Raw genomic sequence first — 27,889 nt, 5'->3', positions numbered from 1 at the left:
GAATCCACAACTCATTTATCTCTTTGTGATCCTTGTAAGGCCAGAGGGTCTGTAGGATGAGACATTTGTGGTCACAACCCCTATGGCTTCAGTGTTTCATCAATAGAGACATGTACAGCAGCACAGAGATTTCCAGAAGCCCCCATCTGGCAGAGATGACTAATGGGGCTTTCCCACTGACATGCTAGTCAAGGTGCCAGAAGAATATTGGTTCCAGATCACAGCCCTCAGAGGGCAGTTCCTCCCAGGACATTACCCTGACACATGACCTGTCTTCCTTTTACGGCCTACCTTCCACCCACCTGTGCTACTGACCGTCCGCGATGGTGGGCCCGGAAATTCATATCTGACCCGTGCCTCTGAACTGGCCCCTTCCTTCATAGCGAATGTCAGCCTTTCTATAAACAGGGAATAGTACAGTTTCTCTTCTACTATGCAGGTTCCAATTGTCACTCCTTTTTTATCCTGTGGCCATAAAAATTAAAGGCAGATAGTGTCTAGCTAGAATTCTAGTCAATCAAAGGAGTTCTACTGGGGTACAAAACATGTGCAAACTCATGCAGTTATTACTGGCCAGTTGCTGGAGATCATCAAGGACTTTTTTATAAAGGAGAGGGAAGAAATTTAATGGTGGGTGATTTTTTTCACTGATAGGCCCTATCTCATCGGTGCTCACAAAAACACGTTACAATACAAAATGCAGAATAAATTTACTCAAAACCCACTCTCACAAAGATCGGTAAGATCTCAAACTAGAGATAAGCCCCAGGTTACCATTGATATTATTCTAGTCCATTAATAATTGGGTTGTTTTCCCCTTCAGTTTGTGAAGAGAAGACAAAACAACAGCCCTAATGAGAAGTAGGTATTGTACTGTTGACTGAGTGACCTTGGGAAAGTCACATAACATTTCTGGGTTTCCGTTGCCTCGTAAGGAAAACAAGGAGATGGACTTAAATCACCCCCAAGGCTCCTTCCACCTCTGAAGTTATCAGGTGTCTGTAACAGCGAACATTGGTTATGAATGAGTTTCACAAAGCCATGAGGCGTGGTGAAGTTATGTCTTAAAATATCAAAATAATTAATCTTTTTTTAATTAACATATAATGTATTATTTTTTTCAAAAATAATTAATCTTTTGGGGCACCTAGATGGCTCAGTCATTAGGCGGCTGCCTTCAGCTCAGGTCATGAATCTGGGGTCCTGGGATCAAGCCCCGCATCAGGCTTCCTGCTCTGCAGGAAGCCTGCTTCTCCCTCTCCCACTCCCCCTGCTTGTGTTCCCTCTCTCACTGTCTCTCTCTCTCTCTGTCAAGTAAATAAATAAAATCTTTTTAAAAAATTAATCTTTCAACAAAAACAAGAAGACAAATAAACATGTAGAAGCGGGAACAGGATTTGAAGAACCGTAAACAACCAGGAGCAGGTCCTGGAACCCCACATCCAGATGTGGGGTCTCCCTCACCAAGAATGCCAAACCGTATTTTCTAAACAGCATCTGGCCAGACGGAGGCTCAGCTGGATATTAAAAGATTTGCTAAATGAACAAAGTTCAATAAGTTCTTTTACCGCAGGTTGCCTCAGAATGCTTTCTGCACTGCTTAATAGAACTTTCTGCAATGATGGAAATGTTCTGTAGATGCAGTTCCCAATATGGAGCAACTAGCCACATGCAGCTGTGAGGCACTTGAGATGTAGCTAGTGTGACTGTGGAACTGAATTTTTTATTTTATTAAAAATTAATTTCTAGTTGAATAGCCACTTGGGCTATTCACATGCCACTATGGGTGTGTGAGACAGTATAGCTTAAACACACACATTTGCAATGTTAACCCTAAGGAGGAGGTAATGCATACAGCATTTCCCACACTTGTTAAGCCACGGAACTGCGTTTTCAGAGAGCGGGAATTCCTTGCCACACTATTTGGGAAATACTAGTTTATGAGCCATCTTGCTGAGTTATTAAAACCCCAGAAGAGCACTTTAGCTTTGACATTCCTTTTTTTTTTTTTTTTTTAGATTTTATTTATTTGACAGAGAGAGAGACAGCGAGAGTGGGCATACAAGCAGGCTTCCTGCTGAGCAGGGAGCCCAACGTGGGGTTCCATCCCAGGACCCTAGGATCATGATCTAGGCCGAAGGCAGATGCTTAACGACTGAGCCACCCAGGCGCCCCCTAGCTTTAACATTCTAAATAGCCATCAAGGGCATCAGTCACCACCCAGTGACAGAGAACAGGATGTCTTCTGTTCTCTCTATGTTGGAATGTCATCCCACAATTTAATCATATCACAATTTACCAAGTCCTGACAGACACCTGTTACCTCCCAGGGCAGGTCCGGTCCAAAGAACTCTACCAATTCTTCCTTTCCACCAAACATAAAAACGATGATCATCTCTTGCTACTGGGCTTTGCCATTAGCCATGCACTCTCCCATATACTGCAATATATCATTATTTGAACAACCCAATGAAATAAGTGGTATTCATTTTATAAGTGAGAAAAGTAGAGCTAAGACAGAGAGAAGGACCTGGTTGCTCAAAGTCACACACTTAGTTAATGCGGATAGACCTTCATATTTGAACTATGTCTCATCAGACATTCTAACAATATCATTTTGAGTTGATTTTCTCCTCAAAATGTCTAGGACCCATTTAAAAAAGTGTTAAGATAACACTTTCTCCAAGTACCAAAAAACCACACCTACCTGAGAACAGCAGGGTTTGCTCATATACACTTCCAGAATTATGATAAATACAAGAAATGTTCAATCATCATGGAATAAAAGGCCAATATGATTGTTTACTAACGTGTATAATTCCTACCCTCCAAGAAAGTCTCCACTGGACCTGGAATAATCATGTGCTTCTCAATTGAAAATCCACATTGCTGTGTAAATAAGCAGCTACAAATTTCATTTGTTCAATTCTTTCTCCTCTCCTGAGTAAGCGATCAGCTTGGTACTCCTAAGTGCCATTTATTCATACCACAATAGCACATGCAACTGCTCATTTTTGCATCTAATTTAGGCTTGGCTCTTCAAGTGGCAGCATGTGGGCTAAAGTCCTTGAATCAATTTGTCATCACATCAGATATGAGTGCATTTGACTTTGACCTACACAATTGCAGAAATCGAGGGCTTTTTCCAGTGAAATAATGCTTCTTGAACCGTCATTTGGCCTTGTAGGAGATTGACTGGGATCTAGAGTTATGCCATGACCCAGAGCTCCAAATTCAGGCATCGCCCAAAGAGGACAATGTAGGCCCCGAAGCAGAATGTCAACGAGGTGACCCTTTACAAATTACACAGGCATGACCAGCTATTAATAAGGCTCACTGCACTCACTTTGGCTCTCTAGATGAAAATACAATCATTTTCTGTCAGATACATAGCAGTCATTATTTTATCTGTAATATAGCTGTATATATTTAATATAATATTGGGTTTTATTATGACACACTCCGAAAGCGATTCATACTATAGTTCAGTTTTCATTACAATATGGCACGCAGATAGGCCATCTGGGCTCTTCTCAGTGGTCCTGAGGAACATAAAGGAAAGGAAAAATGGTAAAAAAGAATGAACAAGGAACAGGGATATAAAGGAATTCAGCGAAGTCTGGGTCATCAGGAAGAAAGCTTGCATGAAATGACCAGGCACACCGAGAGCCTGGGAAATCTGAGAGAGAAGGTGATTTAAGTAACCAGCACTCTCAAAGTCCCAGCGGAGGAGACAGGTAGGGTTGTGGGGAGAGAAAAGTCTGGTGAAAGGGGAGCCTGGGAGAGAAGAGGAAGACAAAACAGCTCCACACACAAAGCCGTTCATCCAGCTGCAAAAGCTCAGAAGGTCCATGGGAGGTGCGGGTGCTCTGGTGTATCATTTCTAAGTCTTACCACATGGGACACTTCTTAATGCTATGAACTCCCAGTCTCTACATTGAAGGCTGGAAATCTGTGTTTTTAAGAAGCATCCCCAGGTGATCCTTATGATAGACAATTTGGGGAGGGATTAGTGGAAAAAGGTATGAACAAAAGGTTCACAGGCTAAAGCTTAGATCCCGACTCGTCCACTCACCAGTTCTGTGAACTCGGAAGAGATACATAACTCTGTGAGTCTTAGTTTTCTCACCTATACAAATAAAAATATAGTTATGCCCGATAGTGATCCTACAAATTAGGCACTGTTATCATCATACCCATTTTACAGATTAGGAAGCTGGAGCACAGAGTGGTTGGTTGAGTTCTTTGCCCAACGTCACAGTGCTGGTGAATGCAGGCTTTGTTTCAAACTGGAAGCCACCTGGCTCCCGGGGCCGTGCTCTTAGCCCAGAAGATTCTGCCCCTCCTCCCAGAAAGGAACACTGTGCTGAGAGAGACAGAGGGAAACACTTTCCAGAGAGGCAATTTATGTTAATTCTCATTCACATCAGATGATAACTTGACGCTTCATTTACATAAGTTACTCCATAAATGAGCAACGTTCACTCAAATTAATTTTTGAATAAAGCTTTTCTTCCCCAAGATTAATAATTTATAGGACTCAAGCCTCAGCTCCACCTGGGAAATGACTCAGGCATATTGATGCTTCAACAAACTTCATAGCTAATAATAACGCCACAATGAGTAGAGATAAATACTAAATAAGGTACAAAGTGCTTCCACCACACCCATGGTCTACAACGTGGGTGTAGCCTTGGGTCTAGGCTACAGAATGCACTGGTGTGAGACCACCTGACCGAATGGATTCACTTCTACACTGCTTTACACAGGCATATAGTCTCTTCAACAGATTCCTTGGCTGGAAATTTGCATTTTCTTTCAAATCAGGCCTTACTGATTCATTTCTGAAGATGCTGCAGTCTACATCAAAATGAAGATCTAATCACCTGCTGTTCTGACAGGGAAGATTTATTTTACCAGGATGTGTGAAATGATTGTTTCTCATTTGTCATCATGCTCTGTACTCTGTGTTGAAAGAAGAGGCAGCCTCAAAGATAGGATATGACACTGGAAACTAATTCTGATTTTTCCTGTTTAAAAAATACACATATATATATTGCAGAAGACAGAGGCTATTGGGGGCAGTTTTTTGAAGTCTTACTACTCAACGTTCTGAGGACAAACAAGTATAAAGAGAAGAAAGACCACTGCCAAATTTCATGGACAAAAAGAATACAAATTTGTTCAAGCAAAGCAAAATCAGATGAGAAAAGGGAAGGGTTCTATATGACAACAAAAAAGGAGAATAATTACAGAGCAAAACTAAGGACAGCAGATAGGAATCTATGAGGTTAGATTTAAAGGACCCTTGCCTTTCTGTAGAACTGATATCTCACCCTAGATATTATTGCTTTCTTTGGCTTCAAGCTATATGCCTCTAGAAGGTATTCTGATCTTTGCCATTCCTCACGTACTTCTTAAAGGACCCATCTCTACCTACTTGTGTGACTTTGTGCCCCTAAACTGTAGCTGATTGGAGCAGGGCTGTACATGTGATCCAAGGAGAGTGGATCCAAAGGCTGAGTTGAGCCAAACTGAATCTTTTTCTCTAGACTTATAGGACTAAGAGGCACAGAGAAGCTAATTCTTCAGGAGGGAGTTGAGAGATAAATTCAGGCAGAGCCAGGATTCTCTGATGGTCAGAGATTCCCAGGTGGTGAGAGACAGTGATATAACCAGGCCAAAACTATGGGGGAGAAGTTGTAAGTAGAGTGGGGAGGGAGCCATCTGAGAAAGAGTAGAGCAATAAAAACAAGTAGAGGAAAAAACCATGTGCCCTAATAATTATAGTGCTGGAATTTACAGGCTTAGCTTCAGTGATTGGCCAATACTTTGTTTCTGGTTGATGAGATGGACCATTGAATTCTTCCCTACATCTTTTTTTTTTTTTCTTAAGTAGGCTCCATGCCCAGCATGGAGCCCAAAATGGGGCTTGAACTCACAACTCTGAGATCAAGACTTGAGCTGAGTTGAACTCAGGAGAGGGATGCTTAACCGCCTGAACCATCCCAGTGCCCCATGCTACAGCTTCTTTTTACTTAAGTTTGGCTCCTGGGGTTTTATATTCCTTGTCACCAAAGAAACTTAACTTAACTTGACTAGGTATAAATAAATGTAGCAGATCTTTACACTGGTGGGGATCTTACATCTAGTGCCAGTGCCTACTCTTAAATCCTCACACTTCCCCCAAAGATCTTCGGGCCATATTGAAGGAGAAGAATGCCTTCCTCTCATTTCTTCACACTGGCAAAGGTCCTGACTTCCAGAGGTTTTACACCATTCTGCTTAACATATTTAAAGGAGGCTGCCATGTTCTGGAGTTTTACGTTTTTTGTTCTAGTATTTTTTTTTTAACCGTATCCATTATTTTTAATGTCCAGTGTTTATAATACAAGGGCCAGAGCTCTCTCCCCAACTCAAGTTTATAAATTTTCAGTTGGCTTGTGAGGCCAATAGGGATACTTCTTGTTGTCTAATTTGGTTTCTGGGAAGGCTTCATTCATGTCCTCAACGGTCATCTGATCAAATGGAATGATGTTCCTTAGCTTCTCCAGCAGTTTTGCATATTCCACAATCCTGGCCTTTGAGACAGACAAAAACTCAGCACAACTTTTCACATCTTCTTTTCCTTCAGCATCCACCTGAACAGTGTATTTATCCTCTGGCACAGGAATCTTCAGGGCATTGAACTTCTTCTCAAGGTCATCTACCAAACCAGCCTTCACCACATTGGCCTTGTAGTAAGACCAGTCAGTAACAGGGGGTTTCTCAGGGAGAGTAGTCAACTTGGAAGTAAGTGTCTAATTCCAAGATTTTAGGGAGTTAGCAATGACCTTCTGGTTTCAGGGTATGATCTCCCCAAAAGCTACCCAGTCAATGGTTTTTAGAGCAAGTTTTCACCCAGCCGTCTTGAGATCCTTCACCAACCCTGGCTGCCCAGAGTCCACAGCAGAAAGGAACAGAACTTTTGGTTCTAGTTTTAAGTCATGACAGATATTCAGACCAAGTGTAGTCAATTAATCTAGTAGAGATACATGGAAGATGAATTCAAACACCAGACAGGTGTTCAAACTAGGTCAGATTCTAGGATCTTTCTGGCCTTTTTAGTCAGGTTGCAAATACCCAAATCTTTCCTCATTCCTCCCACAACATGTCCTCATATTTTCTCACCCTTTTCTGAATGTGTCCCTATTTACCAATGTTCCTCTTAAAGGACAGCTCCGAGAACAGAATACACATGATCTGACCAGTGCAGAACACCCTAGAACCATTACCTCTTCAATCGGTACTCACTTCTGTAAATGCTGCCCAGCAGAGCACATGTCATTATTAGCACTAGCCTTCACTGGAGGTTCCAGTTGAACTCAGAGTCATCTCAAGTATCAAGTATCCAAAGGAGTATCATCTTGGACCCAGCATTTGATAAGAGGCCAAGGAAAAAGGCCATCTGTGCAACGGACAGATTGGACACCATTGCAAACTCATTACCTTTCAGAAATGCACCATTATCTTGGGAAAGAGCAGACAATAGAGGGGAAGGGAAATGAGAAACTTCCAGAGGTAGATTTCATTGGGCAGTTTTGCCTCTGTTTGGCCCTGGGAATTCAGGACCATAGAGACAGCCATCCAAAACCTCCAGAAGAAAGTTTTCACCTGCCTTCAACCTAGATAATACCAAGAAACATCCTCCCAACACTTCTCCATATCTGCACATTAAGGTTTACTGTCTGAGCTTTCTGGGACTCTGGATGTCTAAAGCTTCCACCATGGAAGCATTTTATGATTCAAGATCCAGACTCAGAGAAAAGGGTGCCCGAATACACACACAAGAGGTGATCCCAGGGTATAACCTGGCAGAATGATGGAGTGAGGGAAGCTTCCTTTAAGTCAGTTGTGTCTGCTGCTTCATTGCAGGACAGTGACAGGATCCGATTTATCACACCCCCACACACATACGCAAACACAAAAAATACTCATACTCATCTCATATTGTATGTTTGCGCATTAGGGCAGACAAGGAATTTCTGCAGATTCATAATCCCTATGTTAAATTCAGCCCAGCATCCAGGAATGACTGGCCAAGTAATTTTCTTGAAAATTATCCACAGGGATTTTATTGGGGCTTCTTCCTCAACTTCAGCCCAGGGACTTCCTCAAGCCCAGGCACACTTCCATGTCATGTATGTGCATGGGGTCAAATCACTCCCAAAATTCCAAAAAGTGCAAAATTCATCTCTCGGTTCATTCATTCAAAAATACTCTGCATCTACTACAGGCTTTCCCTCCAAGAGCACACCCTGTAGCCAGGGTCGCGAGATGTCTCTATTAACTTGTTCGGTCCAACATAATACTTGGCAAAGGAGTAATAAAATCCTAACCTCCTGCAGGAGCTTAAGGGTGAGGAAAGCTGAGGGTTCACCAGCTATCACCTCCTAAAAACCAGGCGATCTGAGCTGGGTTATGAGGTTTCGATCTAAGACCCAGATGACAGGGGACTGGAAGAGTCTGGTGGCCATTTCCACTGCCAGCCTGGAAGGTTGCAGGGACCCGTGATCATCATTGCAAGCCTGAAGAATTATGTCTTGAGTATTCCCGGCAACTCAATTACGGCATGCAAATTTTCCGCAGAGTTGACTTCTCGGCTTCAGGAGCCACGCACACGCTCCTTTGGGCTTTTTTGCACGAGGAAAACATTGTTGGGAAAGGAGCCTGAGGACCAACCACTGGAAAGTGCACTCAATAGCACTTTGGTTGAGATAATTGCTGTGTGTTTTTTTTTTTTTTTTTTTTTTTAAATTGTAGGCTTTGGAGGTGACCACAAGCAAAATTTGTGACAGACATTTGACACTGAGAAACTGCCGTGTATGGGTGAAACTTTTCACAGCCCTCCCCCACCAAGACTGGTTTATTGACTAACATAAGAAAATCATATAAAACCACTGGAGTACATTGGCCAAGTCTTCTCTTTTTGTTGTAATGCTCTTTTGTTAGGCACCGGGATCATTCCTTACTACAGTCATGCAGACTCTCATCCAGGGAAGCTGGTTCGAGTTCACCGCGTGGGGGGCGAGCAGCCCAGTGCACGGTGCAGCCATGTTGCTCTGTGAGCACAGATACGCAGATTGCAGCGAGCCCCCTCACCCACCATGGGTTCAAGGGACTTTAGAGCAGTTCCTGCAGAGTAGCTTCCTTATCCTCTGGGCCAGATGCTCTCCTTTATCCTTTCTGCCCGGAGCCAACTCTGAAAGAAAACTTGCCAAGGAAGCGGTCTGGGAGACGGTGCAAAGGACACAAGTCCATCAAATAGAGGAAAAAAAAAATAGCACAATCCAGGGAAAATAAAAGACAGAGCTTACAGAGGCGGTCTCCCTGCCCACGGTCATCAGGATCCTGTGATGTCAGTTAGCATAACAAGGATATAATCAGAAGAACGAACGGAGGACTTTAGAGAGACACTCGAGTGGCAGGTCTCCAGCCCCAGCTGGGGCCGTGGGTCCGGGCCAGTGGGTGGGAGCGGGCCAGCAGCTTGCACAGTTATTCCCTGAAGTACATCCAGCAGGTTCCAGGGCTCCTCAAGCCAACTTCCTAAGCAGGCTTCCCTCTCTGGACAAGGAAGCATCCCTGCCACTTAGCCTTGATAATCCTATTCTCGCTGTACAGATGGAATGCCATTTCCTGACTTGGGAGACACCAGGGATGTTCTTAGTGTCTTAGTTCTACCACCTAAAAAATTATGATGATATTTATCTCCTTGGGTCCTTAGGAAGATTCAACAAGACAGTGGAGGTGAAAAAGCCTCCTAAGGTATCCGTCACACAGTTTTGCCCTAAATGAGAGTTAATGTACATACAAACTACCCTTACAAATGAATCAGCATTTCTGGGGTGCCTTCCGTGCACTAAACAATGAGGATGACAGAAACAAACAAAATACTTTTCCCCCTCAAGGAAATTACAGACCACTTGAGGAGATAAGTAGGCAAAGATGAGTTAAACACAGAGACCGAGCGTCCAAAATGGATGTATGTGGTGTTTGTCATGGGAATCTTGAAGAAGAGACAAGGACAAGCAGGAAACCTGCAGAAAGAAGGATTTTAGCAGCACCATGAACGCTGAGGAAGACTTCGATGAGTCAAGAAGAGGTCCCAGACGGAGAAAGGCTTTCAGGCTTTCATGAGTTGACACAATAAAAGTTGGTCTTCCAAGAGCCCAGTTGCACTGGAATAACCATTAAAACTCTAGACCAAGCCCCATGTATAAAGAAAAAAGGTATCTACTTACTGTCTCCTCCATGATGTTGATTCAGTACAGGAGAAAGCATATCTGTGGTTTTCCAAATGCAGGAAGAGAACAGAGACAAGAAAAAGACAGGAGAAAATAAAGCAAGTGGAGAGATAACCATCTGTGTTTGCTAGTTTAGTCTTCCTTCGAATGTGTAATTATGATTCCAAGGGCTGAGATGGCAACTTGGAGAGACGACAGTCCAGGTCAAGCAAATAACACACAAGGAGGCAATCAACCTATAGACAACAGACTGTATGCGCATGGTTTTTCTCTTAAAGATTTGTGTCTGCCAACGGAAAACAAGAGGTTTCCTCCAAACATTTTGATTTCATAGGAAACATCAAATTCACAAGTCTTCAGCAAAGTCTAATGTGGTATCAACCACCTCATCCCTAGAATAAAGCATAAGACTGTATTATTTTCATTTTGTAAGAAACATTCAAAGTTCAGGGCTGGAAAATTGTGTGTGGGCTGATGCCTGATAGTGCAGCCTGTTATTATGGAGTGACTCACGATAAATTTCCAGAGCCACCACACCTTAAAGTCAAACTCACTCAAGCCAGACAGTAAACTATTAGCAGAGATATTTTTGTAACCATAATTTCTAGTCTTTTAGCTAATTTTTTTAAAACTTGCAACATGGCCAGTTGTATAAGAGTCATAGAGCTCTCTTTTCTGACATCGGGGTCTTGGAATATTCAGTCCTTAAAAAACAATACAAAATAAAAATTTTGTTTTTATTTTATTTTATTTTATTTCATTTCATTTCTGTTCCTTCTTCCCTGGGGTATTTTTAAGGAATTTTTCAACTGACCAGCTTGGTCAACCAGCATGATCCTGGAGTACTGGCTCCTTCATGTCAGCCAGCCCTGTCTCCTCACCACAAGGAAGACTCAGCCCAGGACTCCTGTGGTTGTGGCCACGTCTGCCCCAGGTACCCAAAAGGAAGTCTCTCCATGGCGAACCCAAGCTGGGGATAGCACCATGTAGGGAGGGTTGCTGACAAGACCGGGGTGCTCTGTAAGAGGTTTCCGTGCAGACTAGAATTTGTCAGATTTGTTCTAGTACCAAGTAGAGCAACCAGTAAAACACTCCTGCCTCAGGTAAAGCTCTCATCCCTTGGCCCACGTCGAGGTTTTGGTCACCTGCCTTCACACACTTCACTCTCCCACCACGAACCCATGAGCAAGTCACATCCTGTCAATGCCTGAGGGCCCAGAGTTGAAAGCTCCCATCTAATGTCATTGTGTGTTCTAGAACCCTGGAAGAGGCCCAGGACAGACTCGGGCTCAAGGTTTCTAGACAGCAACTGAATTAACCAGCTTTTCTCCATGTATTTTTAATTCTCTTCAGGACACGCTATCAGGTAAGTGATGGAGGGAGTTCTCAGTGGTGACTGTGACAGGTCATTTGACTATTTCTGAGCTGGGTTTCACGTGAGGAACCCACTGTTAAATGGGAATGAATGGAATAGAAATAATAATGTCTAATGTGTGCTGTCTAGCTAGTTCCATCTCTGACACCGCTGCAAGGATTTCAGATGTGTTAGGAAGCTCTTTCCTAGGGCAATATCTCCCATTCTTGTTACACATTAAATCAGTGGAGTGAATGATTAGATTTTGGCTTCCCCAGAGTCTCCCTGTTTGGGGGCAGGGCTGGAGAAGCAGAGGGAAGACCTTGATGGTGTGGAGGCCAGCCGAGGCTTCCTGCCCACGGTCAGCCTGAGGAACCACAACTGGCAGGGCAGAGGCTGGGAACAGGAGACAGGGGGAGGATGCTGACGCACCACAGACTCGGAAGGTTTTTTTCCTTGGTTAGGAACACAGACTGTGTGCACACCTCAGTCATCAGCCCTTGAAAAGGGCAATTGGATGGAGGGGTTTGACAGACACGGAGAAGGCAGAAAGGTGAAGGCAGAAACCACGTGTCCCTTCACTCTTTTGTCCTGGCACTGACAGGACATGTCATGTGGCACGTAGGCACTGAATGAGTGATACACAGCGGAGTTTGTGGACGAAAGGCCAGGAAGGTTGAGGTAATGGATTATACACCATGAGGAGACCGACAGAAGGGACCAGTCTCCCAGCCCAAGGTGTCTAGACGGAGTGGGTAGAGCATGTTCCCTTGTTCTGTGTGCATGCTTTCCTGTTTAAATGTCAGTCGTGGCTAGGACTGGTCAGCACAGGAGACCTTCCTGTGGCAGCAAATCCCACTTCTTCAGCAGGCTTCTTCTGATCCCAGCCCTCTGTGCTCTACATGGGTCAGGACCTGAGGTCTGGAGTCTCCCTAGAAGTCCAGAATTCCTTGCCTTCCTTGCATACCTCGAGGGCAGCTTCTGGTTAAGAAACGGTCTTCACTCACCTCTTTTTCATCCTCCTACAAAACCACTTCCTCTCCTGTTCCATCCTCCTGAACCACCCCCATGCTTTGCCCCCAAAGACAGTTTGTTTCTGTTCCAGTCCATATTAAGATTCAGGGGTCCCTTCATAAGATGACGCACAGAAGGAAAGAACAAGATTCTAATCTCGAATCAGCCCTCCTCCTCACATCTGCTTTGCCTTACACACTCATTTCTGTTCCTTCTTCCCCTGCCACCCCTCCTACCCCACAGAGACTCACTACAGTTGGATTGTGTGGGCCTGAGTCAGAAGCTCCACAGCTTCTGTCAGGAGGTGGCAAGCTCTGAGGTTCCCCATCCTGTCCTCCTCACCTTGAATTTCTAGAACATCTACCTGTTCTGCAGAGGCTTCTAGTTACACAGAGCACACACGTTGTCTCATTCATCTATGGGACATTTTCCCTTGTTGTTTGTACAATCTTGTGCCCACTGACTCATTCTAACTGCTGCTTATCTTTTCCCCAAAGCAGGGAAGAAGTGTGTTCTGATGACTGGAGAAGTTGCCTAGAAATTGGGAGACCTTGCAGACTGGGGAAAATGACTTTGACTCTCTGGGTAAACTGGTGTTTCAGCAGCCTTGGGTGAGCGGACAGAAAGCAGCTCGAGTGTCCAGAGAGGGACATCCTCAGTTGCTGGCCCTTCTTGCAGGTAGGCACACAATACTTCTGGTTTCTGTCTGGTTCCAAGGACAAGCAGATGCCCTATTACATGGTCTTATTCCTCTTCTCCTTGTCCCCAGTTTTGACTTTGGCTCCTCCTGCTTCCATTAATCAAATAAGTTGACTTCTTGGGCAAATCAATGTTTGCCCAGTAAGCCTCATTAACTGACACCCTGGGTGGGCCCGGTAATGAAGCACACAGCATCAATAGCTTGGGCCCAGACTGGGTGAAATGCATACATGAGCTTCTCATCAAGATTTCTGATGAATGACTCCCACTCCCAACTTCTATGGATAAGGATGAGGACACTTTCAATCTCAAGGGACAGATATTCGACTCAAATTAGCAAGAGCCAAGAAAGAAATCCAGGGGTTTACAGACTTGGGTGCATTTGACTTCAGGCAAAGCTGGATATGAGGTCTGCAATAATGTCATCAGAGTTGTTATCCCAAAAGGTAAACAATGACAGCTGTTGGTGGGGATGTGGTTGGGATACAAGAATGTGGTTGGATGAGGTCTTGGTAGGAAGGTAGATTGGTGCAGCTATTATGGAAAACAATATGGAAGTCATCCCCACTCCCCAAATTAAAAATAGAGCTACCAGGGGATCCAGCAATCCCTATTCTGGTGTATACCCAAAAGAAATGAAATCAATACCTCCAAAATATACCCCCACCTTCATGTTCATTGCAGCATTATTCACAATAGCTGGGACATAGAAAGAAACTAAGTGTCCATCAACAGATGAATGGATAAAGAAATGTGTGTCATACACATGCACACACACACACACACACAAACATACAGTGGAATATTATTTAGCCTGAGAAAAAAGAGATCCTGTTATTCCCAACCACATGGATGAACCTAGAGGACATTACCTAAGTGAAAGAAGCCAGCCACAATAAAAAAGTACTCCATGATCTTATTTACATGTGGAATCTAAAAATGACAAATACGTAGAAGCAGAGAGTAGAACAGGGGTTGTGGGGTGGGGGGATTTTTGTCAAAGGGTATGAAGTTGCATTTATGCAGAATGAAAAATTCTAGAGATCTAATACGCAGTACATTCATGGGTTAACAATACTGTATTAAATATTGGAAATTTGGTTAAAAAAATGGATTTCAGGTACTCTCACCACAAAAAAGAAGAAGAAGAAGGAGAAGAAGAAGAAGAAGAAGAAGAAGAAGAAGAAGAAGAAGAGGGAGAAGAAGGAGGAGGAGGAGGAAGAGGAATGTAACTATTTAAGGAGATGACATGTTAATTAGCTTGACTGTAGTAGTCATTTTACTATATGTATCAAGTCATCACATTGTATGTTGTACATCTTAAATATATTCAAATTTTATTATAAATAAATTTGAAATAAAAATGTAAATGTCTTTTTTTTAAGGTTGTTTTTTCTTAAGAGAGTGAGAGAGCATGCGGGGGGGCGCATAGGGAGAGAGACTGAACCCTCAAGCAGATGTCCCATTGAGCTTGACATGGGACTCGATCTCACAACCCCAAGATCATGACTTGAGCCAAAACCAAGAGTCCGATGCTTAACAGTCTGAGCAACCCAGGCACCCCAAAATATAGATGTCTCTAGAGAGAGCAGTGCCTATCTCCACCTGTTGGACAAGTGTTCTCCAAAAGGTTGAAGATGGTTACCAGCACAGAGCTCCGGTGGAATGAGAGTATTTTCCAATTATTCCAGCAAAAATGTCCTGTTTGGGTCGCATATCCAAATTATTCTTGGATCATGTGGCTTCTTCTGTGGCATGGGAGACCTGTCTCAGGTTATGGAATATGTTCTCCATAAGAGAAAAGCATTCAGTTCCTAGAAGGATAGAAATGGATGTTGGACAAGCAAAAACATGCTATGTCTCCTATACCGCCTGCAACCAGCTAGGAGCCCAGACTGCAGAAACTTGCAGCAAACCCGGATGCCCAATGCACCCAGGGCTCAGTCTTCTAAACTTCATATATTTCCAATAAGGGCGAAGAGCTGAGGTCATGTGCTAGAAATATAGAACCATAACAATGTGGCACTCTTTTTTTTTTTTTTTTTTCCCTGTAGTTGGATAAGACTCTTCCAGCTTGGGGAAAGTCAAATACAAATAGCCATCGGCTTTGCTGCCATCATCAAAATATTTCTATGACTCACAAGATAAATGAGAAAAATACACAGAGGAGTCAAAGTTACACTGAAGTTAGATTGTAATCACACCCTTGAGTTCTGACAACCCACTGACAAAATTTCTTGCTGAGAGTATATTACTGACTTATTTTTCTCCACAGAAGGTACCTGATTAGCCTAAAGCAGATTATCTGCTCTATGGATTATCTGAGATCAGCTTTTCACACAAACTGCTATCCCATCAGCCATCAGCAACTCCCGTCTCCACCGCGGAGTTGCCCGCTGAAGACAAACACTGACCCACGGATCCAAAGACTCCAATTTAAGGCTACGAATCATCTGATGAAGGACAAGTCAGCTTACAGGACATCACTCTTTAAACACTGAAGTCTCTTAAGTGGGTGAGGACGGCTTCTCTACAGTAAGAGGATCAGGACTCCGGTATTAAGGACCCTTGAACACCCTGATGGTCTGCCAGGAAGTCGGGATTTCTGAGGTAGACTTTCTGTTCAGAAAAGGAAGATCTCAAATGCCCAGTGGAGTATGTGAAGCCCAGTTCAACATGCAGAACTTTCCCTGACTTGAGTTTTCTTACCTTCTGGCCTCTGTGTCTCCAGGAGGTCCACATCTCAGTAGCGGCCAACCATCAAAATTTGGGGATTGCCTGCTATGGGACAAGTATGGGAGAACAAAGACAAACCGGAAGGGTGCACTTCTGGGCAAGATGCTGTTGTGAGCTCAAGTTGAGAACTTTCCAACTCTACCCCAAGCACAGCAGTGATATTTGAAACATTCAGTGATATATGTCCTGTTAAGGATGAGGACAGACCTGCTGGATCATTTTAGAAGTAGTTAGGACATCCATGTATATGACAAACATATAGATGACTTAACAAAAAAATTAAATGTACAGTTTTCAAAACAATGGAGAGAAAGAGGAGTTGTGGAGAAATAAAAATACATATTTTTAAGATAGTAGCAGTAAGTCCAATTACGACAATATCACAATCAGTAGCAACATATTAAGTTTATTTATTAAAAGACAAACTATCAGGTTGAATTTTTTTTAAAAGCTTATGTGTTTTAGAAAGTTCACTTTCCTGCCAAAAGGGATGAGAGAGCAAAACCAGATGTCAGGGCATCAGGTAGAAAGTCATAGCTCTTCCAGACGAGAAGCAGGGGCCTCGCCTAAAGCAGCTCTGGGATGGGGCTGGAGGGCTGAGGGGGTGCAGGGACACGCGAGAGGGAGATCTGATGGGTGTGGCAGCTGGCTAGAGCAAGCTGAATTAGAAGGACTTCATGAGGAAGATCAGCAATTGTATGCTGGGTGTCGTCTATATGTAGGTGGGGGTTAAAAGTGAAGAAATCAAATTACCTAAAAGGAGGGGAGAAAGATAAGCATCAAAACCTTGGCAACACCAGTTCTTGAAGGACACACAGAGGAAGAGAACCCAAAGAAGGATCCTAAGACAGATTAGATCGATTTTGTCACATAGCCACTGGAAAAGAAGACTTTGGAGGGGGATGTCCCCAATATCAGAAACTTTCCAGCGGTCAAAGAAAGCCAGAACCAAAAAACACATGTTGGATTTGACACCGTGGAGATCGCTTGAGAGCTTTGCTCTCATTAACCTTGTGGGTTAGAAGGAAGCGTCAGCTTGAACATGAACAGTGATCCCTGCAGGTCCCTCCACAGGGTTTCTCTAGGTGACCTCGGGTGTTAACCAGTTTAATGCCCATAATAAAATGTCGCCATCCAGTACCCAAGATGATGCTGTCTTCTCTCCAGGTTTCTTCAAATTCTACAAGTTTCCCAATACCTTCCATCTCCTACAAAGCAGCTGGCTCAGAGCACAGATCATCAAGTTCCATTCCCTGACTTCTCTCCTCCCTTTTCAGGATTTTCTCACTTCTTTTCCTTCAAGGAAGGGACAGATCCCCCTTTCCTTTGGAAGGTGGAATGGATCAGCCATCCTTCTTTTACATTCAGGGCAACCAGAATTTACCAAGTAGCTTCCACACGCCAGGCACTGAGCTAGGCACTTTCACATTTTTAATTCACTTCTGACCATTCATTCACACCACGTCTGTGGTGAGGCAAGCGGTATCACCTTATTTTGCAGAAGAAGTTATCCAGCAAAAGGTACAAATGCTGCCTCTCCTCAGCTAAGGGTAAACAGGAATGCTCATTCTTGGGTCAAAGAAGTTCTACTACTGTCACGTTGAACACAGATAACATCCTATTCGCCAATGCCATGAGCCAAATGTGGGAATTATGAATAATTTTTAAACATCTTTGATATTAGCGATGGTAGTGAAACTGCTCAAGGAAGTAGGCTTTGCAAGAGAGGTGTCTAATCTGCTCAGGCTGCTGTAACAAAATACCATAGCCTGGGGGGCTTAACCAACAAACATTGGTCACAGACCTGGAGAATGAGAGTCCAAGATCAGGATGCCAGCCTGGTCTAGTTCCAGTAAGGATCCAGTTCCTGGCTTGTAGACAGCAACCTTCTCACTGTGTCCTCAGATGGCCAACAGAGAGCTCTGGTCTCTTTACCACCTTCTATGGACACCCATGTCATCATGGCAGTTCTGCTCCTATGACCTCATCCAAATCTAATTACCTCCCAAAGACCCCATGGGGGTCAGGGCCTCAACACAGGAATTTTGGCAGAATACAAACACGCAGTCTGTAGCAGGAAGGAAAGAGGAAGAAAGAAAGGAAAGAAAAGAAGGAAGGGAGGGAGGGAGAGAGGAAGGAAGGAAGGAAGGAAAAGAAAGGGGAGAAAGGGACAAAAAAAAAAAAAAAGAGGGATTGTGGGAGCAACAGAAAAGATTCTGGTGCACCAGGGACTTAGGCCAAGAAGGCACAACCACCACAGGAAATTGTCCTCGGGGCCCAGGCAGCATCCGGGCCAGGAAGAGGAGACAGCTCACACCTGGCTTTAATAAAGAGCCCCTCCTGTCAACCCTGCCTCCGTCTTTGCCATGGTCATGAAATGCTGGGTTTTTTAAAACCCAAAATGCAACTTGCCTGGCACTCTGCCACTTGAACTACAATCTCTGTATTTTTTGGAAGCAATGGATTTATTTCTGCCCTACTCATTAACATGCTGTTTGAGAAAGGGAAAAAGAAAAAAAAAAAAAAAAAAAAAAAAAAAAAACCTCTCTCTTGGTTAAGATGCCCAAATTGAAATCTCTTCTCCAAAGAAGAGAATGCAGGTAGAGAAGCTCATCGATCATCAATTTCTCCTTGCTACCCAACACGTTAATTTTTCAGTGGACTTGCAAGTCAGACAAACTTCCCACTCTGTTAGGTTCTGCTGACACAGGCACTCACAAAGGACATTTTCACGGAATCTCTCTGCTCTTGCTCCTGGCAGTTCTGTCATTGACACCATTTGAATATTCTCTATTTTATTGTCTATTCTAATTTTATGGGCTTAAGCAAAAGCCACTTTCATACTGGTTACTTATGGTTTCCTTAACTTTGTGATTAAGCCAGAAAAATTCGGTTTGAAGCTGCCTATAATTTAAGGCTTCAAGATCCAACCATGTATTTCCACTTGCCTGTGGTCCAAAATGATTTCAGTGTTTCTCCTCATCTTCAAGGCTCCCCAAATCAGTAGATATGACCTCCCACTGCCCCACAGCAGCAGCCGAAGGAAACTGGGGAAAGGCTTTTTCCACCTAAGACCACAAGCTCTGAAACCACTTCCTCTCCTCACTCTCCTTGACCTTTCTTCGGCATGAGGCTCCATTAATCACACCCTCCTTGAAACACTCTTTGTGTGCCTGTGTAAGAGCAAAGGTTTTGCATCAACAAATTGGGTTGATTGTGAGTTGCCATCTGGCACTTTCTAACTGCCAGACATTGAGGAAGTTACTTAATAACTGTGAGTCTCTGTTCCTACATCTCTGAAGAAGGGATGAAAATCACTCCTTCCTAAGAGTGGTGATGAAGATTACATCAGCTGCTTGTAAAGTGTTTGCGAAGGAGCACGTCTCCATGAGATGACAAAAGGCCAATGTTCCCCACCTCCCAATTGTGTCTCCTTTGCTGGCTCCTAAGTAATGATTTCCCCCAAGCCACCTCAGTCTTCAGCTGCCTGCTCATCCCTCTCTACCCTTGGTCCCCGGCCCCACCCCTGACCCTCCCAGACCTCACCTGGGAGCCAACAGACTAGGCTAGCATCTTACATGCACAGAGTCACCCTTGGAGAAATGGCTTCACTCCTGAGTCCCAGTCTCCATGTCTATAAAATGAGATGCTGATTGGGTGAAGGATAAGGCAAAGTTCCCTCTTGCTCCTTCCTAAATATGTGAAGTAATTTTCTTTGCCTCTTCCCCAGTTCTCCCCTTGTCCTCTCCTTCTTCTCCCCTCCCACTTCTCCCTCATTTCTGGAATAGAATTTGGATAATTTGGATAATTTCTCCCTCATTTCTGGAATAGAATTTGGATAATTTACCAGATTACAACAGTTCAGGCTGGAAAAATCTAGTAGAAGTTTCTATCTCTAAGCTTGTACTTTCTCTCCCTCTCTCAAATAAATAAATAACATCTTTTTCAAAAAGAAATGCAGCTTAGTGAAAGGCATAAAATTAATGAGGACACTGAGGCGTTCCCTCTCTCATTAAGCTGAGCTACATATGTTAATAAATAATTTCCATGAGAAAGTAAGTTTGTGCAGCCATCTGGAAAGCAATTGACAGCACTTAAGCAAAGTGACTCATTATACTCTATCATCCAGCAGCTCCAGGGCAGATACAAGGGTGTTAAGTATGAGAATGGTCACCGTGACAGAGATTTGAAAGCAGTCTTGGTATCCACTGGGTGAACAGATCGATAAAATAAACGGTACACATCCGAATATACTATGTAACAAGAGAAGATAAGGACTAGATGTGCATGCAGCAGCATTAAGAGATCTGAAAACAGCACGAAAAAGGAATAAACACAATGCAATACTTAGCACTACCATTTACATAATTAACAATACCTGCCCACAGAATTGGTCGCCACTGGATAATTCAAGGAAATCAACACGTTCATTTTGAAAACTGTTAGATGAGAGGAAAGAATCAAGCATGTAGTCCGACTTTCCTCTATGAATTATACCATGGATAACCAAATAATATATCAAGGGAAGTTTCTTGTTCTAGGAGTGTTCTGGCTAGCAAACAAAGAAGGAATGCTAGAATTAGAACATCACCATTTTGCAACATCTAATTGTGGCTGACTCTAAGGCAGCCCATTTATCCCTGGTATTCATGCCCTTGGGTAATCCCCTCCCTTGGATGCTGGGTGAGACCTGGGACTCGCTTCTAATCCATGAGATGCAGTACAGTGATGCATGTCTCCTCCATGATTACGTTACATAAAACTGTACTCCCATTTTGCCAGCAGACCCACGACTGACTGTCTCTCTTGCTGGTTTCCAGGAAGTAAGCTGCTATATGGAGAGACCCAGGTGCCCAGGAACTGAGGATGGCCTCCAACCAACAATCAGCAAGGAACAGAGACCCTGTCAGACAAGCTCAAGGACCCGATCCGCTCAATAACCACATGTGCTTGGAAGTAGATCTTTTCCCAGTTGAGCCTGAAATGATTTCAACCCTAACCAACCTCTTGTTTTCAGACTTCTGAGAGACCCTGAATGTAACGCCACAGCTAACTCATGCCTGGATTTCTAAGAGAATGTGTGTGTCAGTATTGTCACACACCGATAGCTGACTAATATACTAAGAAGCTGACAGGATCCGAGGCTTGGGTCATCAATGGCCACTAATATCACACACGAAAAAGAGACAACCATATATTATGGGCATCCTGATAGAAGGACACAAGAGAAACCATGAAAAAGTCTGGTCCAAAAAATTAAACATCTGATCAAGTCCTTCAATTCAGCTAACTAGATCAAAGAGACTACAGAAAACAGAAGTCACACCACCACAATGAAGCCATCAGCAGAATCACATTACGGTAAATCCTATGGACAAACAACCTGGGATTGTCAACAAATAAATTACAAGGGGAAAAACCCACTTCAGTGGGAAACCTATTGGTTAAAAGAAACTTAAAGGAATAACGATCAATCACTATGTAGGTATACTTATGTGTTCACTTATTTGAATCCTGAGTCATATAAATAAACTGAAAACAAATAAAATTTATGAGAGATGAAAATTTGAGCACTGGCTAATCAATGAGATTAAGGAAATGAGATTTTTTAAGTTATTAATAAGGATATTGTGGTTCTATTACCTTGCAGAGATACACACAGAAGTATCTATGGATGAAATGATCCGACGCCTGGAAGGAGGGAGGTGGATGGGGTGTGGATAGGGACAGATTCGCCATGGACTGATGGTGGCTGAAGATGAATAATGGGCTCAGAAAGTTTATTTTACTCTTTCACCTCAAATTCCCCATAAATAAAAAGTTTTAAAAATCACATGCAGGGACACCTTGGTGGCTCAGTCGGTTAAGCGTCTATCTTCAGCTCACATCGCAATCCCAGAGTCCTGGGATCGAATCCTGCATTGGGCTCCCTGCTCAGCAGGGAGTCGGCTTCTCCCTCTGCCTCTGTCCCCCACTCATGTGCCCTCTCTCTCTGTCCCAAATAAATAAAATCTTTATTTTAAAAAATTACATGCAGACAAGAAAACAAACATTTTGTAAGAACACTTGCAAGCAAAGGGATATAAAATTAGAGTGGTTTTATAGACAGAAGGAAAGAAGATTGGCAAATGGGGATAAAAAGAAAAGAGTAAAGCAACCCTACTCATCAGTAAATATCAGAAGGAAATGAAATCGAGATTTAAAAAAGCGGTACCTGCACCCCCATGTTCATGGCAGCATTATTGACAAAAGCTAAGATACGGAAGCATCATTGATGGATGAATGGATAAAGAAGGTGTGGTAGGATATACAATCCAATATTATTCAGCCATAAAATAGAAAGACCTCCCACGACTTGTGATAAAATGGATGAACCTTGAAGCATTATGCTAAGTGGTAAGTCAGACAGTAAAGAAAATATACTGTAGGGGCACCTGGGTGGCTCAGTTAGTTAAGTGTCTGCCTTTGGCTCGGGTCATGATCCCGGAGTCCTGGGATTAAGCCCCACATCGGGCTCCCTGCTTGGCAGGAAGCCTGCTTCTCCCTCTCCCCCTGCTTCTGTTCCGTCTCTTGCTCTTTCTCTGTCCAATAAATAAATAAAATATTAAAAAAAAAGAAAACATACTGTATATTCTCACTTATATGTGGAATCTAAAAAAGACAAACTCATAGAAACAGAGAGTAGACCAGTGGTTACCATGGGTTTGGGGGTGGGGGGAGAAAGTTGGTCAAAGAGTACAAATTCCCAGTTATAAAATGAAAAAGATCTGGCAAATCTAATGTACAGCATGGTGACTATAGTTAACAATACCTTATCATATCCTTGAAAGTTGCTAAGAGAGTAGATCTTAAATCTTCCTACCACACACACCCACATACACACACAAAGCAACAAAAAATTATGTGAGGAGATGGACTGTTAACTAACCTCATTGTAACACTGCACAATACCTACATGTATCAAATCATCACTTGTATACCTTAAACTTACACAATGTTTTCTGTCAACTAAATCCCAGTAAAGCTGGGGGTGGGGGATGGTGAGTAAACAAGTCACAAAGTGAAGGAGGGCACCACCAGAACCAATGACAACGGCAGCTTATAAACAGAAGAGAAGGAGTCACTCTTTACTCACTGAGTTCAGGAGGACAAAGGTTTTCCAGGGCTTTTCCTGTCAGCCTTTCCTATCTGGCTTTTCTCTGGAGATTGACTCTAGGACTGTATTTCTCTCGGTCCCAACCAGTTTCCTCCAGTGTCTCTAGAATCCATCACCAGCCACCTTCCCACTGCCCACTCTCACACCCTAGTCCCACCGAACATCACCGGGGTCCTTCAGTAGTCTCCTGTCCTCATGCCGCAACATTCTCTCCCTGCAATCCTCCTCGGCCCCCAGCACCCACTGACTGACTCTACGATCGATCATCATCTAATACAACCGCATCACTGCTCTGCTCAAAATCCAACAACGGTTTTCTCATAACCCATCCAATACCATTAAGTCTCTTCCCAAGATGCAAAGCCTTCAGCTATGGGCTGCAACCTCTTTTCCACCATTACCTCCCATCACTTCTCAACATGAACTCAATCCCACCTCCCCTCCCTGCCCGGCACCCCCACTCCCCAGTTCAGCCCAAACCAACCAAACCAACCCATCGCCAGCCCTGAAGCAAGAGCAAACGGTGCTTCCCCCGTGACTTCTAACCCTCTCTTCAACTGGGACACAAACCCCACTTAGCTCCCCGCCAAGAGGTGGGGCTGCTGAGCTGATTGGGTTATATTTGCGAGGACTGCTCTTGGGGTGAGTGGTCCTGGGCCTAGTCTCTGGTGCTGTGGCTTCCCACTGGCTGAAGCCATTTGCAGTATCTGGAGCTGCTTCTCCGGGGCAGCTAAGTCCCAAACTTGCAGGCCAAGGGCTTCGTTTATCTCTCACCTCTGAGACAGCAAGGGTAAACGGAGCTAGGCCAATCCAACCATCTCTCTTTCCTCTGTCCTCTCTCCTGTGTAGGAGGAGGATCAATTTCATTTAGGCTGTGAGCCAAAGCAGGTCCGCTGCTCGGAGGACCAGAGAACACCCACAGATAATCAAAACAGCCTGATTTCAGATGACAGGGAATGATTATAAAGCTTAGGTCAGCACTACAGCAAGAATTACAAATAGTCAAAATTACACTTGAAGCTTACTTAAACTGTTGCTAGAATAATGCCTGGAATAGGAGGCTCTGTATACAATCCTGTGTCCATCCTCCCAATTCTTTGTTGGTCCCTGCTTCTCGATGACCTTAAATTAATCCTCCAATTTATTCACTGAGGGTGCCAAACCCTCTGTCATCACCCTCAGCCAATCCTCCCGAGCAAAGTACTTCCTTTCTTGGTCGGGGGCTGGAAAATCATTAAAAAAGCATTTTAAGAAAGAAAAGGGAAAATTAGAGTAGGGCAGGGGAGATCAGGGCACAAGGGGAGCCTCTGAGGTTCCCAGGTGTGTTAATTGTATCATAATTAATCAGCCTGAAACCTTGTGATTGGCGCACTTTTCTATGTACATATTATACTTCAGTTTTGTGTGTGTGTGTGTGTGTGTGTGTGTGTGTTCCTTTATTTTTTAAATACACATTATTTCTTTGGATTTTCCAGCAACTCTTGACTGTTTTAGGCTTGATGCTCAAGACCTATCATATTCCGCAGAACAGGAGAAGCTCTTTCTCTCTCTCTCTCTTTCTCTCCACACCCCTTTCTCCCCATCTCCCTTTCTCTGTTTTCTTTTACCAAATAGTTGAATTCTAGTCAATTCATTGAGGATAGGATGAAAGTCAACTAGAAAGAAGTTCCATCACTAACTTGCTAAACGCATTCTGGCAAAATTGCTTAACCTCTCAGACCACACCGTGCTTCAGAGTGAGGGTTAAATCATGCCTACTACATACTACTTCACAGAGCTGTAAAAAGAGGATTAAATGACATGTGTGTAAATAGCTTAGAAGAGTACCTGACACATAGTTAGCACTCAGTGATTTTAAGGTTTTTGTCTTATTGTAATTTCCCATTTGTCACTTTTCCCTGAGCATATATTTCTATCAGGAACCTCCTCAGGAGGAAGAGTGCAACCTCCAGACAAGAGTCATGACTCTGGGTCCCTTGAGCCAAGACCATCAAATACGACACAAACCCTAAGAACTCTTCCAACACCCAAACTTTTTCCCATCCAAATACCCCTAGTCTTCCAGATCCTGTTGCCATCCACTTCTTCCGGAAGGTTTCCCTAACCACTCCAGCCCCTGGGCTTTCTCCCTCCTCTGAGTACTCACTGCATCTTTGGGAACCACTGTGGCTCACCAGCTCTGTTGGAAAAGCCTTCCCGAATCCCCGGGGTAGCAGGTCTCCACCTGCAGCTGCATTCCATGTCCTGTAGGACCCAAAGACTAAGTCAACGGCCTGAAATCAACTGTTTGCCTCTGGTCCCAGCTTCTTTCCTGAATCATTTCCTTTCTCCTCACCTTCCCACTTCCACTCTCCTGGTACATACCCAGAAACTTCCTCCCTCATCTTAGCAGACCATCAAGATATTGTAGCTACTCATTCACACTTGCTGGTTGTCTACTTACACCTTGACTGATATTGGGTCACATTCGCTGGAGACCTCAGCCAGATGTTCATCTTTGAAGCCAATATTATCTGTACTTGAAGTCACTTAACTCTATATGTAGACAGCTTTCTTCCCCTTTAAAAAATTTTCAAACATCAGTAGAGTTAATAAATTATTTATAAGTATACCCTGAAAGTGATCTATTCTATTGGTGGACATCCTGAACTAAAATTAATTTGCATTTTGCTGAGCACTTACTACATGGCACTCCTGTGATGCTTGGGATGCATTTACTAACTTAATTCTCAATCAGTGAGATGATAGTTGTTCCGGTTTTATAGATGAGAATACTGACACTTGGTCACTTACAATGACCAAATCATACAGTCAGAGATTGTGTCTCATGGAACGAGATCCAGAGCTATCTAACCCCTAAAACTACCCTTTCTGAGTGACTGTGTGGAGGGCAGCTGGAAGCCTCTCCTTCCTATCCCATCCCTAAATATCTCTTCTCTCACATCTCCCTGGAGATATCTCTCCCTGGAGAGCTTCCTGGGATGCTAGGATTGGGAAACCCTGTGTCTCTTGACTTCTGGGCAGCCCTGGGCACATGGACCAGATTTCTTCTCCAAACCCTCCTCATACCCCTTTCTCCGTTCTCCATGCTGTGCCCTTTCATTTATTTACTTATTCAATTACCATTTATCAAAAACCTACTATGTGTCAGCTGGTAGCACTAAATTAACAAGACAGATGCAGTCCTTGCCTCATGTTAACCCACAGTCTCGTCCTTTTCATGACTCTACACAGTCCCCTCCATAAGAACATTTTATTGTACTTTGGTTTCCTGCACTTTGCAAATATTGCATTTTTTAATGAAGTGAAGGTTTGTGGCAATTCTGCACCAAGTAAGTCCGTTGATGCCATTTTCCCCACACCTTTGCTCACTTCTTGTTTCTGTGCCATGCTTTGGTGATTCTAGCAGTATTTCCAACATTTTTATTACTATTATATTTGTTATGATGCTCTGTGATCAAAGATCTTTGATGTTACTATTGTGATTATTTTGGGGCTTCACCAACCATGCCCATATATGATAGCAAACTTAAGCATTGCGTGTGCTCTGACTGCTCCACTGACCAGCTTTTTCCCTGTGTCTCCCCCTCTCCTTGGGCATCCCTAGTCCCTGAGACACAAAAATATTGAAATTAAGTCAGTGAGTAAACCTACAATGTCTTCTAAGTGTTTAAGTGAAAGGAGGAGTCAGTCAACGCAGCCAACTTCCTTGTTGTCTTATTTTAGGAAACTACCACAACCACCCCAGCCTTCAGTGAGCACCAGCTGAAGCAGTCAGCAGCCATCAACAAGGCAAGACCCTTCACCAGCAAAAAGATTGCAACTGACTGAAAGCTCAGATGATAGTTAACACTTTTTAACAAAAAGGTATTTTTTAATCAAGGTATGCAATTTGTTTTTTAGACATAATGCTATTGCACTTAATAGACTATGGTATCGAGTAAACATAATTTTCATATGCACTAGGGAACAAAAAAATTCGTGGGACTATCCTTCGCAGTAGTTCTGGAACCAAACCCGTATTATCTCAAAGGAATGCCCTATATCCGTAATTCCCTGCTCTTCCTCCCCAACCTATTCCCAGCCAGGCAAACTCCTACTAACCCACAAGATCTGGTTCACAGTCTTACCTCTTCTTCCACCTTCCACAAGTCCCCAGGGGTGACATTCAAAATACTCAGCAACTAGTTTAGCAATCATAACGGATACCAGCTGTGAGCTACCAGTCTACCATATGTCCAAGCTAAATTTCTGCCCTCCCACAACCCTGGTCAGAGTTAGTCACCCTGTCCGTGGGGCTCTTCGGCACTTGTTCCACACAAATATCGTTGTCCTTTTATCTTTTCCATAGAGGAGTCTCCTGCCTTATGCAATACCAATACTGCACTCCCTACTGCACTCACACCCACAAACACACACAAATGTACCTGTGAGCTTCCAAAAGGAAGAAATCATTCTTTATCCAGAAGACTAGCAAAGCCCAAAAATGTACCAGGAGCTCAATAAATCTGTTTTAATAAACATGTTGGGATAGGAAGTAACCTGGCCTTTTTCCTGGAGAATTTCCTAAAATATCACCCCTGTTCAGATCAACCACATTTCTTACTTCTTACTGAAAAACAATTTAATGTGTATTGGGCTCATTTT

At 43.4% G+C, this 27,889-nt stretch overlaps 1 pseudogene; it reads right to left on the bottom strand.

The window, feature by feature from the left end:
• Positions 1–6,422: 6,422 nt before the first annotated feature.
• On the bottom strand, positions 6,423–27,442 carry LOC116877263 (annotated as a pseudogene).
• Positions 27,443–27,889: the final 447 nt, after the last annotated feature.

Source organism: Lontra canadensis, unplaced genomic scaffold, assembly GCF_010015895.1.
Source record: "Lontra canadensis isolate GAN:19392208 unplaced genomic scaffold, GSC_riverotter_1.0 scaffold51, whole genome shotgun sequence".
In the NCBI taxonomy this organism is placed as follows: Eukaryota; Metazoa; Chordata; class Mammalia; order Carnivora; family Mustelidae; genus Lontra; species Lontra canadensis.
Note: the sequence above shows the minus strand (reverse complement) of the source record. Positions and strands in the feature narration are given on the sequence as shown.